Source organism: Amphibalanus amphitrite, unplaced genomic scaffold, assembly GCF_019059575.1.
Source record: "Amphibalanus amphitrite isolate SeventyFive unplaced genomic scaffold, NRLGWU_Aamphi_draft 001576F_arrow, whole genome shotgun sequence".
Classification (NCBI taxonomy): domain Eukaryota; kingdom Metazoa; phylum Arthropoda; class Thecostraca; order Balanomorpha; family Balanidae; genus Amphibalanus; species Amphibalanus amphitrite.
The window spans coordinates 70,912-81,317 of NW_024883069.1; the positions used below are offsets into that span (position 1 = coordinate 70,912).

Consider the following 10,406-nt stretch of genomic DNA (forward strand, 5'->3'; position numbering starts at 1 on the left):
TGTGAAACTGTCCTAAACTGTCCTAAAATGAACATTTTAGGACTGTGCTAAAATGTTCCAACTTCGCAACACCCTCAGTGCAGAGCTTTCATAGGGAGATGAAACTTACAGGATCTTATAGTATGATCGAGAGGTCTCACAACTTGTATAAATGTATATCTAGGATTTTCTGAAGGTCGCCTGAGATCAGGTCAGTCTCTCACCATTAAAAGTCAGGGGAATATGGAAATTGCTAGTTTGGTCCGGAAATGATATAAAACTATCTCAAATTCTCAAGCACACGGAATCGTGATTTCATGCGCTCCTTGCAAGGTCTGATGCTTCAATTTTGCTTTGTTGATCTTGCGTGACGTCATTTATCACGCAACTAAGGCTATCAGTTTTTCGTCAATAACTCCCGATCAACTAAAGCTACCGAGTCGATAGAGCCACTAATGGACATGAAAAGACCTGCCGAATCGATTGATATGCAATATGACCTCCTTTGACCAGCTTCGTGACCTGACGGGCTGTGACCTGACCTTGACCCGAGGTTAACACCTTAACTCTCGCCCGTATTGGTGTTTTTTTTCCAGCCTCAAACGTATAAGGGTCCGTTGGACCCCCCTTGCCGTTTCGCCGCTGATAGAGCTAGAGCTTCGCGGGAAAAACGAGCGTGTTGGCCGTGACGAGAGGAAGTCGATGATACCCAATTTTAAGGTCCTAGGTCATCGGTTGACTTTCCAGGTCAGGTCAATGACCCAAAAGTCGAGGAAATCGGGACCTGTTAGAAAGTCGTAAAGCGTGGCTGCTATGGGGTTTTCGGGGTGCTGATCACGAATATCATGTTAGTTTTGATCACAGATGATGTCTTCATGCATTTAGGCCAGGTCGGGTCAGGTCAGGTCAGGTCAACCAGTAAGGGTATTCGTAGTAGGTGGCAACCGCCTCTGACAGCTTCGCAACATGTTACGAGGGCACCAAAACTACTTCGTAAATGTTCATATGGCTGCTAAATTCGAATTCAGCTCCTAAAACTGGCCTAGAAACATGTAAAACTCGAAAAAGTGAACCGAGGTCATCAAGGGTCAATGACCTGACCTGACTTTCCGGTGACCTTGACACCCACCCTGATGCATGGAAGCAAGACCATATCCCATGTTTGAACGCTTAAAACCACGAAAAGACTGCAAACGCGCCGCTAATGCGAGCCGACATACGCCGAATCGCGATTCCGGCCAAACATGGTCTCGAAAAGTAGGTCGCAGGTCAAAGGTCATTAAGGTCAGGGTCATGACAATTTCAGGGTGGGTGTAAAATTGATTAACGCGAGGGTACTGAAAGTTTCGTCGCGATCGGCCGCTTTTTACGCGAGTTATTCGCGAAAAACCGAGGGAGGGGGTCCGTTCGACCCCCCTCTATACGGGCGAGGGTTAAGTTGATCTCACCCGAAGAAAAAGTATACCATTCGACACGCCTGAGCTAGACAAACACGATGCTGCTAAAATCGCGGATCTGCGATCATTTTTAGCGAAGTTATTTACCAAAAACCGAACCTGTGCCTTGGGCCACTTGACCTGACCTCCGAAGTCATCGGCTGAACCTGGTCCTTAAATTGGAGACCAATCGCTGCATTTCGTAACGACGCACACGATCGTTTCTTTCGTGAGGCTCTAGCTCAATTAGGGGCGAATCGGCGAAGGGGGTTGTTTCCTCACTTCCAACCCCCAACGTCCCCTCGGTATTCAGAAAACCTGAAGGTCCGGTGAGGGTGAAAACGTTTCTCCTGAACGAGGAAGAAATGTGAAAGTCAAAGCTCTATAGACGTCCTGTTAAAGTGGCCATAATAATAAATTCGTTAGAAATAAGATGCTTTTTAAACGACTTACTCATATAAAATCGGGTGCTGGGACCAATCTTATAAACGCTTTAGAATGGACAGGGTGTCACTGGCTAAAGTTTGGGTGCAGAAAACGGCTATTACCTAAATGCAAAATGGTTTTCATGCATTTCAGTCAATTGTATATTGTCGGTCCCAGTGGCCGAGCTAAAAAAAAATCGGTAGTGTTTTGCATCTTTTACGCCCTAAGAAACTACACCATCTATCGAAGTGGGCGGGCTTATTTGAATGGGAGGGCGCATTATGCACGAATCGTGTGCTTTCGTTTATTTTGGACTGTATTTTACCACATCCACTGCTGGTATATCATCTAATGCCGTGAATACGACAGCATTCCATTTATAAGATTGGGCCAATGGAGTCGCGCCCCGCGAGCTCGGTTTTCCGCTGGGCCGCTACAGGCCAGGAAGTCGGTCTTCGCCTGAGGGCAGGACAATGGTCAGCGAGGGAGCGCGGGGTCAGCCAGGTATCGCCAAGTGCCGAGCGAAAGCCGCTCCCTCCCCTCTCTTCCCCTCTTCTCCCCTCCCCACCTTGGTATAGATGGGGAGGGACCGAACTGCCAATGACATGCGAGCGGTCAAGGCCGCTCGCGCGGCAGCGACCCTGGCGGCCGGGTGCCGCAACTGGGATTCAGCCAAGTTACCGATTCGCCTCCTGTGGGAGAGCCAAACCAGGGGACATACTTTTTAGATATACTGTACCTTGTTGCATATTGCATTGACGTGTTGGTGGAAGCGTAGGTCCTTAGAAAATGTCAAGCCAAGGTGAGTATGAGTTTCATGAATGGGTAGGGGAAGTTGGGGCCATGCCGGAGTTGGGGCAAAGCCGAAATTCGAGATATTTCGAAAACCGTAAGACATGGATGTCACCTGTCAGTGATGCTCTGAAGCTTAAGTGACTACAATTATCGCATGTTTGTTACGAGTCGTCATTCGGAATACTTCGACTGTGAGGGCGCCAAGAGCGTTTTCAAGGTACGTTTCCCTTGTACTACATGCGCCTTTGAAGCAGCATTTCTTACTCATTATGCTACCGTTTGTCTGGCCAATTCGGTCAAGTAATCTTTAGCATGTCTTTGCATAAGTGTGCTGCCTATTTGAAATTTATACAGCACGTTGAAAAGTTATGGGCCTGCAAATGAAAGTATGGCAGGCTGGGGTAATGCCGAAAACGTGCGATTACGCACGTGTTAAAAGCACGCTACGTGGACTTTACTGCTGTAGAATAGCAACGCGTATTTTTAGTCACACAAATTACACTTTCAACCGACACAACGGCCTGTTACCTATAAGGAATGATTTACCTGGCATGTTCTTATTATACCAGTATAACGCCTTTTGGGGCGACTAACGGAGCGAGCGAGAGGGTGGGCCTTGCACGTGCGAAATTGCGAGGGGGACTGACTTGTGCACGGCACCCTACTAACTGGTCTCTAGCGATGTGCCAAATTTGGGCACAATCGGCCCAGCCGTTCTCGAGATCTGGAAGCGGCACCCTGCACGTGCGCACGTGCAAAATGGGTCCCAACTGACTTGTGCACGGCACCCTACTAACCGGTCCCTAACCGTGTACCAAATTTGAGCGCAATCGGTCCAGCCGTTCCCGAGATCTGGAAACGACCCCTGCACGTGCGCACGTGCAGCAGCACCCCAACTCTGGCACATGTATATGCAGTGCCTAGTGGGTGCCTACCTACATGCCAACTTTCAGCGCAATCGGCCAAGTAGTTACCGAGATATTGCAACAATTACAAAACTGACACCTCTTCGTTTTGCACGTGGCACGTGCATAAGGGGTCACCCACATGCATCGGGAATAGTCCAATACTTGGTAGAAGGAATGAAGCTACCCTACAAAAATTACCGCGTGTAAATCGGTCAAGTGGTTGCTGAGATATAAGCCTCGCAAACTCGCTTCGCTCGCTCCGTAATCACACAATAGGGTTGGGACCTATCTGCATGCTCTGTATGTTTTGGTAAAATAAAAAAGCTCAGAATTTTTAATGATTTAATTTAAAATCACTTTGTTTAAAAAATGCCTAGTTAGTTCAGAAATTAATTATTTGTGGCTGAAAACAACTTGCTTCTGATTGGTCGGGCTAATCATGACGTCACATGTAGGTATATAACTGTCTGTATATTTGGCGCAGTTGAGACATACATTTTCTATGTATTTTCCTATGGTAAATCGGAGTGATTGGTCGTGTTTTCAGTGTCTCTTTATTTTGCGCTGGTATTGCGTGGCTTAGAAGTTTTATCAAGAATGGCATATACTAAAATGTTCCTTTAATAATGGAGCTTCAATATCTGTGAGTTTTATTGGCAAGCGAAAACTTATTTAGCTGTTATTTTATCTGGAAATGACTCATTTTTTAAGGTCAATATTCAAAATATTTTCCCAGAACAAGTTGGCACTTTTCTTGATTTTTGCACTCAAATCGCGTGCGATTCAACTGTATTGGAACTTGCAAAGAAGCTTGGTGATTAATTAACTGTGTTGTTATGGCACTGTTTGCAAAGCATGGATAATGAAACTCTGCCAAAGACTTAGCTACATAGCAATGCCTCAAGTAATACGCAGGAGGAACAGAATTCAGAGTCCGATCGAGAAGAATCGGTGCAAATGCTACGAAGACCAGGCAGCTCTGATACAATAGCTAGTCGTCTCACTACTCTCACTCCATTAGACCAGCTGATTCCTGACAGCACCGACTCGGATGCAAAGATGGAGCTCATCTTCCAAGCCAGAAACCAGTTCTTTGATGGAAGATGTGATGCTGCCTCTGTCTCTGCTTTGTTGGCCACTTTGGACGGGGCGGAGCTCCGCTCCTTGCGTGAGCGGTTATTCGCCTGTCATCCTATGTATCCTATGTATCCTATGTACATGTTTGTATGTCCTATGTATGTTTGTTTTAAAAACGTTCAGCAGCGGCGCTGGGAACTGCAGTCTTAGATCTGGGTATGTTTGGCATCTGCAACTCTTCATATACACATTAACCCTATTTCGGACGGGGAGACCTTTCAGGATTTTCTTGTACAATTGCCAAACGCCGCGAGACATTCAGCTCATATTTGGTGACTTTTCCTAAATGCTCATTGCGCACATCTCAGCAAAAAAAAAGCTGGGTCAGGTCAGGTCAGGTCAGGTAACCAGAGCGGGTTTGTTGACCCCACCTCAGAAAAGTTTGCAAACACGTCAGAGCTTGAGTTTTTCACGAAGTTATTTCCTCTCATCATGTCTTCAAAACAGTACCTGCAGTATGTGTCGTTTGTATATCTCAGAATTTTTGATCTGTGACCTGAGGTTAGGTCAGAGTCGTGACCTTTACATTGCAAGCCTATGGAAAAGTATTGAAATGCGACCTGCACCTCGAGTAAACGAGTCAAAACCACCCAATTCTTTAAGAATTATGACAAATTATCTTATCTGTAATGATCCAGGTGCCATTTACTGACAGGGACACCGGAGAGGGTTATCTGAGCCGAGATCATGTGAGGTGATATCTACCATACATCAATGCTCACAATACTTACAATATTGACAATGCTTTTGCTTACAACACTTACAATACTTACGATGAGACCAGCAAGCACTCTGCCGTTACAGTTCTAACTTCTGCTTCGAAAAACGACGTTACACACATTCGCTGCCAGCATAACATGTATTGTTTGACAGTAACAAAATATAATTGACATCTGAACCCCAAACGGACCGCCATCCACTCAAATTTTATAACCCTGACCGGTCAGGTCAGGGGGCGAATGGAGGTCATTTCCTGGGCATTACACTCAGCCCTTGCACAAAATATCTCACCTCACAGTGATCATTACAACAATAGCACCGACTTGATAGTGGATTTCAAAGTACTTGCATCAGCTCTTCCTGCTATTGCAGACGATCATCTCCTCAGGGTAATGTTGTTCGGGACATGAACGAAGATCGTTTTCGGAGTTTCATAAGTGCTACTGCAACAGCCTGGCACAAAACAGGACTTGTACGCTCTTCTCTGCACTTTGCCCTTCAGTATATCACAAAAGAATTGTTTAGAATCCATCTTACGCTTCTTTCACAGTCTCCCTTGCCACCGTAGGGCGTAGATAGATTGCTGTTGCTGGTAAGTTAAGGCACGGTAGATAGAAATTACCTCGGTTCTCAACGCCTTAAGTTATTTTCATAAAAAAGAACAAATAAATGATCAATAAGATGACAGGAATGTAAACATTTTAATCGTAAAGTAGTCCAAATATTGGAATGAGCTTTTGCTTTTCAGCATCCTCCGATTCATCATCTTTATCATTTGAAAATTCGAGGTACATAAAATGTTTATCACGCGCTCATGTTAAGTGGGAATATAGTACACGGCAGACACATCAATTTTTGACACTGAACATTTCATCCGTAAATGTTTTAGCATAATTTAAAGTTAAAAACAGCGTGAATGGCAGAGTGAAGCAAACAACATCTTTCACCCATTGATATAACATGTAATCTGTGGTGCGCCAGATGCGCCATTATTTGTCAACCGCAGAAGGTGACATGTGACGTAACAGCATCAAGAGCATCTTTTTTCAAGAACTTTTCAAAACAAGTTTCCTATCTTTCTTCCCCCATTTCTCTCAGCTTATTGATTTTATGAGGCAATGGTATGCACCATAAATTCTGTGAAAATAGTTTGATCATTTTCATGCATTCTTAAAAAATCGAGTTCCCAACCCCATTATAACTTCCAGTGTGCACCGCGTCCTCAAGCTCTTAAAACGCGTGTCAGCTTTGATCAATTCTGGATAAAGTTTGAGATAAAATGGCAAAACATCAATGTCGGCATTCCCCGTAGATCATTTCTCCCATTTTCGGCTTTCCCCGCAGTCCGGGGCAACGCCGAAAAAGTCACTTCTTTGATATTTTTAGTTTGTGCGCTTAACGGTATGCGAATTCATCAAATGCGCCTGGTATGTTTGAAAGGCAAAAGACTGGCCTCTCGAATGACGCCAACAAGAATAGCTTATGTTGTCTACCTTGCGTGCTACGGGCGTCAGAAAAAAGTCTTCGGCGTTCCCCCAACTTCCCCTACGTTTGCGCCCTCGAAAGTGAGCTTTGGTGGTGTGTACTGAATACTGATGTCTGTGTGAAAATGCTTGTTGGATGGTCTTCGTAGCGTTGAATGTAATTGCCCATTCTCGACCATATTTGTGGATTTCGTTGAGGTCTTGTTGTAGTGATAGCTGTACAGTCCGTCTTAAAAGTACCGCGCAAAGTGACGGTGGATCCATCATGCCTGACCGAGGAAGGGCCTACTAAATTTGAGTCACCGAAGCAATTCACATCCTCGTCCATTCCCTGGGTCAATTGGTTCGGTGACTTTCAAATTATAGCAGGCCCTACCTCAGTCAGGCTTGATGGATCCACCGGCACTTTGCGCGGTACTTTTAAGACAGACTGTACGGCGTCAATGTCTGCTGTCGTGTGCGAGGCGTAGATAGATGTGTCGTCAGCGAAAAAGAGAAAGTCATTCTTTATTCGTCTTGAAAGTCCGTCGAGATACATAAGTGCCAGCAAAGGCCCGAGTACGGATCCCCGCCGGCAGCCCGCATTTATTGTTTTAGTGGCCGAGAATGTGCTGTTGATCCGTACTTGGTGTGTCCTGTCACAAAGATATGATTTTAACCAGTCGAAAAGTGAGTCAGTAATTCCGAAGTCGTGCTTACTCTCGTACAACAGTCCGTCATGCCAGATCTTGTCAAAGTATTTAGAAATATCGAGGTAGATAGCAATTAAGTCTCTTCCCATGTCCAGTGATTTGTACAAGTTGTGAGTCAGGTATAAAAGTTGTTGTTCTGTACTGTGGCTACGCCTGTACCCACTCTGCTTGTCGGTCAAAAGAGAATGATTTAGTAAATGGGAATATATACCCTTGAAGACAATTTTTCGAATACTTTAGATAACGATGAAAGTATACTGATGGGACGGTAAGAAGTGTAGTCAGAAGGTGATCCTTTGTTTTTGAAAATTGGTTTTATGTTTGCTTCTTTAAATTTCGATGGGTTAATTCCCTGACTTAGTGACATGTTGAAAAGTTTGGACAATGGTTCTGCGATGATGAGAGCGGTTAACTTGATAACTTTACTAGAATTTCACCGCGTCCCGTTGCTTTGTTAGGATCGAGTGAGTTTAGTATTTGGCGAACCTCTCTCTCGGATGTCATCAGTTCACCCAGAGTGGGCACCGGCGTTTTGTCTGAGTCATGATTTAGTGGATGTCTGTGTGTGCCGGTTAAGTCGACCGTCACTTGACTAGCGAAATGATTGTTTAACCTGCGCCCCAGTGGCGGTCTCAGCCAACTTCGCCCTAGTGGGGGGGGGGGGGCATATGTTACCACCCACCTCTAACTCAAAAACTATAGAGGGCTAGAAAGACGCGGTAAAAAGCAGTCGATAGCTCTTAATGCGTACGTTTGAAAGTATTTCGGTCATTTTTCATCTTAGAGCAATATTGGGGTCACTGAAGGTCATCAAAGGTTAAAATTTGTCAAATGTCATTATATCTTTCAGAAAACATGAATTTATCTCAGGAACTATGATAGCTAGAAAAACGCATGGAAAAGCAATCGATAGCTTTTGAACTCTTCTTGCGATAAAGTCATAATCAAAATTGACCTCAGGTCACGGTTTAGCCTCCAGAGGGCAAAAACTCCAAAAATAGCTGTTTTTAAGAAAAGTGTTTTTCGACAATAACTTTTGACTAAAAAAAAGCCACGACATTTCTATTGCCAGAATCGTGTTCCTCTCACCGAGACGCGTCGAATGAACTATAATTTGACCTTGAAAGGTCAACTTCAAAATTTGACCTCAGGTCAAGGTCATGACCTGACCGGAAAAGGTCATGTTGCATATCAGTCGATGCGTCTCAACAAGACAACCACAATGAGACCATCCCCAGCGTCCTATCTCTTTCCATTCGCGAGTTATTGGCAAAAATCTGTTTGTAGCCTCAAATGACCTCGGATGACCTTTCTAGAGGCTATCAGCAAAAATGACACCTTGGTCATCACGGGCGGTCCAAATCATTGTGATTCTGAAATATTTGGACTGTTCCTATGAGTACACACGGATCTAGAGGCATTTTCATTTTTCTCCATTGACTTGTAATGGAAAGGTCACGCCACTGACCTGACCTTAGGTCACGGATATAAAAAAATCCGAGATATAAAAATTGTAGGCGCCCATAACATCATGCAATCCACCAAGTTTAAAACCTTTCTGACAAACACTGCAGGCTGGACATGATTGCAAACTTTTTTAGGCTTGGTCAGTTAACTTGACCTGGTGACCTGACCTAACATGACCTGGGGTCAAAAATTTCACACATTGTCCAAAATTGATGTACAAAAAGGTATGCCAAGCGGCGCCGCGATTTTTTATTCACACGCAAAAAACGCGACAGAGTGGTAACATATGCCCCCCCCCCCCCCCTGTATAGCAAATATTCGTACGACAGCTCGTCTTCGCTCCGTCACGAGACGTTGAGCCAAAAATTCAAATTCTCTTGCATCGTTTTCTTGATTTCATATTTGAATAGGATTTTGTTATATTCGGCACTGTAGTAAGTTATATCATTTTGTTGTTATATTTGATCATTTACATTTTTCTATATCCTTTCTTGATTAAAAGCGGTGTTGATTTCCTATCTTACTGACGGCTTGTTTGTTTCAGGATGAAACCTTTTACTTTGAAACTTTGAAACTTTTACAATACGAAACGAAGAAATATGAATGAATAAAGTTATACGTCTCAGTGCTATTATGATTTGTCTTTCCATTGGTGATTTTGCGAAACAGACAAAACATTTCATCTACAAGCAATAAATTAACGTAAAGTAACGTTAGTAATTTCCAAATATTAAGTGCTAAGAATAATACAAGAAGGCACAAAATGAAAGGATGTCAAGAACGAAATCAAGATCCTTTGGAAAGAGCAAAACGAACGCGTACTAACGCCAAATGTAAGTTTACAAGAAAATGCAATGCTTTTGTGGAACTTAGTAACCGTGGAGAACAATTTTTGGTGATACAGGACAAATTTAACGACGTTTATGAAGCCTTCAAGGTATTGGATGCTGCGAAAGATTCTCTCATTGAGCTCATTAACGAGACTGCTCCGCATCATACAATGGATGACTTGCTTCAAGACTGTGACAGTTATATGAATGATGTGGAATCATCGCTGGACAAAATCAGGGGTATGTATGCCTCGCATGTGTCAGAAAATTGCTCTAAATCGTCACAAATTCATGTCAAAGCCTTAGAAGCCCCTCGCTTCACAGGAAACATTAGGGAATATTCCAATTTCAAGCAAGATTTTGGTAGATTAATGGTCAAATCATATGGCAAAGATTCGTACGCTCTGAGATCTTGTCTTCACGGGTCAGCACTTGACGTTGTCAAAGGAGTGGAAGATGACTACGATAAGATGTTTCAAAGACTAGACAGTGTTTATGGAGACCCGAGAAAATTTGTTGATACTATCGTTAA

General features: G+C 43.8%; 1 long non-coding RNA gene across 1 annotated transcript; it reads left to right on the forward strand.

Moving 5' to 3' along the window:
* The first annotated feature begins 9,373 nt into the window (after nt 1-9,373).
* LOC122373943 lies at nt 9,374-10,152 on the forward strand. Its single transcript, XR_006255127.1, has 2 exons — nt 9,374-9,478; nt 9,589-10,152. It is a non-coding gene; the product is annotated as an uncharacterized LOC122373943 (long non-coding RNA).
* Nucleotides 10,153-10,406: the final 254 nt, after the last annotated feature.